This window comes from Oncorhynchus gorbuscha, linkage group LG12 (genome assembly GCF_021184085.1).
Source record: "Oncorhynchus gorbuscha isolate QuinsamMale2020 ecotype Even-year linkage group LG12, OgorEven_v1.0, whole genome shotgun sequence".
Taxonomy (NCBI): domain Eukaryota; kingdom Metazoa; phylum Chordata; class Actinopteri; order Salmoniformes; family Salmonidae; genus Oncorhynchus; species Oncorhynchus gorbuscha.
The window spans coordinates 44,617,793-44,622,997 of NC_060184.1; positions in this window are offsets into that span (position 1 = coordinate 44,617,793).

Genomic DNA, 5,205 nt, shown 5'->3' on the forward strand with positions numbered 1-5,205 from the left:
GTGTTCTCTCTCAACCCAACACATACTCTAGAGAGAGAGCTCGGGTTGCTTACGTCATTTCACTCCTTACTGGCCGGGCTCGAGAATGGGGCACAGCTATCTGGGAGGCAAGGGCTGATTGCTCTAACAAGTTCCAGAACTTTAAAGAGGAGATGATTCGGGTTTTTGACCGTTCAGTTTTGGTAGGGAGGCTTCTAGGGCCCTGGCTTCCTTATGCCAAGGTGAACGGTCCATAACGGATTATTCTATTGAGTTTCGCACTCTTGCTGCCTCTAGTGAGTGGAACGAGCCGGCGCTGCTCGCTCGTTTTCTGGAGGGACTCACGCAGTGGTTAAGGATGAGATTCTCTCCCGGGAGGTTCCTTCAGATGTGGACTCTTTGATTGCTCTCGCCATCCGCATAGAGCGACGGGTAGATCTTCGTCACCGGGCTCGTGGAAGAGAGCTCGCATCAACGGTGTTTCCCTGCTCCGCATCGCAACCATCTCCCTCCTCTGGCTCAGAGTCTGAGCCCATGCAGCTGGGAGGGATTCGCATCTCGACTAAGGAGAGGACGGAGGATCACCAGCCGCCTGTGCCTCTATTGCGGAGTTGCTGGACATTTTGTTAATTCATGTCCAGTAAAGCCAGAGCTCATCTGTAAGCGGAGGGCTACAGGTGAGCGCAACTACTCAGGTCTCTCCATCAAGATCCTGTACTACTTTGTCGGTCCATCTACGCTGGACCGGTTCGGGTGCTACATGTAGTGCCTTGATAGACTCTGGGGCTGAGGGTTGTTTCATGGACGAAGCATGGGTTAGGAAACATGACATTCCTTTCAGAGAGTTAGACAAGCCTACGCCCATGTTTGCCTTAGATGGTAGTCATCTTCCCAGTATCAGATTTGAGACACTACCTTTAACCCTCACAGTATCTGGTAACCACAGTGAGACTATTTCTTTTTTGATTTTTCGTTCACCGTTTACACCTGTTGTTTTGGGTCATCCTGGCTAGTATGTCATAATCCTTCTATTAATTGGTCTAGTAATTCTATCCTATCCTGGAACGTTTCTTGTCATGTGAAGTGTTTAATGTCTGCCATCCTCCACGGTTTGCTCCCTGTTTGCCTGGAGAGACTTCTGGCGATTTGAGGAATTGCAGGAGATATCCTCCAGTCTGTAAGGTCTTAGGTCAGGCCCGATAGCTCCTTCTCCTCACTAGACATTGTAGTTGTGATTGATCTCTTCAGGGATTACTCTCCATCGAGTGACTACCTTCTGCCGATATGAACGTCACAGGCTCTCATGTGACTCAAAGCAAGACTCTGTGTGGCGTTTGTTGTTCTTTGCTCCAGTGCAGGTGGAGTTCTTCTTTGTTAGAAGGACGTTTTTCCCTACGTCCCTCACGTTGATGCTTCAGAAACAGACTGACATGATGTGGGCTGTTCAGCTTCACTGTATCCCATCAAACCAGTTCTGCAGGGAGCCAGGTGCTTTACTAAGTTGGACCTTCGTAACGCTTACCATCTCGTGCGCATCAGAGAGGGGACGAGTGGAAAACGGCGTTTAACACTCCGTTAGGGCATTTTGAGTACCGGGTTCTGCCGTTCGGTCTCGCCAATGCGCCAGCTGTTTTTCAGGCATTAGTTAATGATGTTCTGAGAGACATGCTGAACATTTTTGTTTTTGTCTATCTTGACGATATCCTGATTTTTCTCCGTCACTCGAGATTCATGTTCAGCACGTTCGACGTGTTCTACAGCGCCTTTTAGAGAATTGTCTCTACGTAAAGGCTGAGAAGTGCTCTTTTCATGTCTCCTCCGTTACTTTTCTCGGTTCCGTTATTTCCGCTGAAGGCATTCAGATGGATTCCGCTAAGGTCCAAGCTGTCAGTGATTGGCCCGTTCCAAGGTCACGTGTCGAGTTGCAGCGCTTTTTAGGTTTCGCTAATTTCTATCGGCGTTTCATTCGTAATTTCGGTCAAGTTGCTGCCCCTCTCACAGCTCTTACTTCTGTCAAGACGTGTTTTAAGTGGTCGGTTCCGCCCAGGGAGCTTTTGATCTTCTAAAAGAACGTTTTACGTCCGCTCCTATCCTCGTTACTCCTGACGTCACTAGACAATTCATTGTCGAGGTTGGCGCTTCAGAGGTAGGCGTGGGAGCCATTCTATCCCAGCGCTTCCAGTCTGACGATAAGGTTCATCCTTGCGCTTATTTTCTCATCGCCTGTCGCCATCTGAGCGCAACTATGATGTGGGTAACCGTGAACTGCTCGCCATCCCGCTTAGCCCTAGGCGAATGGCGACAGTGGTTGGAGGGCGACCGTTCCTTTTGTCGTTTGGACAGACCATAAGAACCTTGAGTACATCCGTTCTGCCAAACGACTTAATGCCCGTCAAGCTCGTTGGGCGTTGTTTTTCGCTCGTTTCGAGTTTGTGATTTCTTACCGTCCGGGTAGCAAGAACACCAAGCCTGATGCCTTATCCCGTCTGTTTAGTTCTTCTGTGGCTTCTACTGATCCCGAGGGGATTCTTCCTTATGGGCGTGTTGTCGGGTTAACAGTCTGGGGAATTGAAAGACAGGTTAAGCAAGCACTCACGCACACTGCGTCGCCGCGCGCTTGTCCTAGTAACCTCCTTTTCGTTCCTGTTTCCACTCGTCTGGCTGTTCTTCAGTGGGCTCACTCTGCCAAGTTAGCTGGTCATCCCGGTGTTCGAGGCACTCTTGCGTCTATTCGCCAGCGCTTTTGGTGGCCGACTCAGGAGCGTGACACGCGCCGTTTCGTGGCTGCTTGTTCGGACTGCGCGCAGACTAAGTCGGGTAACTCTCCTCCTGCCGGTCGTCTCAGACCGCTCCCCATTCCTTCTCGACCATGGTCTCACATTGCCTTAGACTTCATTACCGGTCTGCCTTTGTCTGCGGGGAAGACTGTGATTCTGACGGTTGTCGATAGGTTCTCTAAGGCGGCACATTTCATTCCCCTCGCTAAACTTCCTTCCGCTAAGGAGACGGCACAAATCATTATTGAGAATGTATTCAGAATTCATGGCCTCCCGTTAGACGCCGTTTCAGACAGAGGCCCGCAATTCACGTCACAGTTTTGGAGGGAGTTCTGTCGTTTGATTGGTGCGTCCGTCAGTCTCTCTTCCGGGTTTCATCCCCAGTCTAACGGTCAAGCAGAGAGGGCCAATCAGACGATTGGTCGCATACTACGCAGCCTTTCTTTCAGAAACCCTGCGTCTTGGGCAGAACAGCTCCCCTGGGCAGAATACGCTCACAGTTCGCTTCCTTCGTCTGCTACCGGGTTATCTCCGTTTCAGAGTAGTCTGGGTTACCAGCCTCCTCTGTTCTCATCCCAACTTGCCGAGTCCAGCGTTCCCTCCGCTCAAGCGTTTGTCCAACGTTGTGAGCGCACCTGGAGGAGGGTGAGGTCTGCACTTTGCCGTTACAGGGCACAGACGGTGAGAGCCGCCAATAAACGCAGGATTAAGAGTCCAAGGTATTGTTGCGGCCAGAGAGTGTGGCTTTCCACTCGCAACCTTCCTCTTACGACAGCTTCTCGTAAGTTGACTCCGCGGTTCATTGGTCCGTTCCGTGTCTCCCAGGTCGTCAATCCTGTCGCTGTGCGACTGCTTCTTCCGCGACATCTTCGTCGCGTCCATCCTGTCTTCCATGTCTCCTGTGTTAAGCCCTTTCTTCGCACCCCCGTTCGTCTTCCCTCCCCCTCCCCGTCCTTGTCGAGCGCACCTATTTACAAGGTACATAAGATCATGGACATGCGTTCTCGGGGACGGGGTCACCAATACTTAGTGGATTGGGAGGGTTACGGTCCTGAGGAGAGGAGTTGGGTTCCGTCTCGGGACGTGCTGGACCGTTCACTCATCGATGATTTCCTCCGTTGCCGCCAGGATTCCTCCTCGAGTGCGCCAGGAGGCGCTCGGTGAGTGGGGGGTACTGTCATGTTTGTCATTTATTATCATGTCTTGTCCCTGTGCTCCCCATTCTATTCGTTTCCCTCTGCTGGTCTTATTTGGTTCTTTCCCTCCTTCTATCCCTCTCTCTCCCCCTCCCTCTCTCACTCTCTCGCTCTCTCTTCTCTCTATCGTTCCGTTCCTGCTCCCAGCTGTTCCTATTCCCCTAATCATCATTTAGTCTTCCCACACCTGTTCCCGATCCTTTCCCCTGATTAGAGTCCCTATTTATTCCTTTGTGTTCCGTTCCTGTCCCGTCGGTTCCTTGTTTAGTATTCACCATGCTGTGATTGCGTTTCGCCCTGTCCTGTCGTGTTTTTGCTGTGATTGTGTATCGCCCTGTCCTGTCGTGTTTTTGCCTTCATCAGATGCTGCGTGTGAGCAGGTGTCTCTGTCAACTACGGCCTGCGCCTACCAGAGCGACCTGCAGTCTGTGGCCGCTTCTCCAGCAACATGCAACAATGATTTTACTGAGTTACCTGTTCATAAGTTAATCAGTCAATTGACATAAATGCATTAGGCACTAATCTATGGACTTCACATGAATGGGAATACAGATATGCATTTGTCAGTTTACAGATACCTTAAAAAAAGGTGGGGGCATGGATCAGAAAATGGTCCCACCATTTGCCCCATGCAGCGTGACACAACTCCTTTGCATAGAGTTGATCAGGCTGTTGATTGTGGCCTGTGGAATGTCGTCCCACTCCTCCTCAATGTCCGTGCGAATTTGCTGGATATTGGTGGGAACTGGACACGCTCCAGAGCATGCCAAACATGCTCAAGGGGTGACATGTCTGGTGAGTATGCAGGCCATAGAGTAACTGGGACATTTTCAGCTTCCAGGAATTGTGTACAGATCCTTGCGACATGGGGTCGAGCATTATTGTCACGACCTTCGTAATGATGAGACCAAGGCGCAGCAAAACAAAACAAACAAGCACAAACGAAACGTGAAGCTACTGGTGTGCACACAGGCACCTAATTGTAGACAAGATTCCACACCAGAAAATAGGAAACAGGTGCTACCTAAATATGATCCCCAATCAGCTGTCTCTGATTGGGAACCATATCAGGCCAACATAGAAATACAAAACCCCCCTAGACCTACAACAACCCTAGACATACAAAACCCTAGACATACAACACTAGAGTACCCACTCTAAGAAAAATATACTAGAGTACCCACGTAACCAAAATATATAGAAAACAGAGATATCTAACGTCAGGGCGTGACAGTATCCCCCTCCCCAAAGGG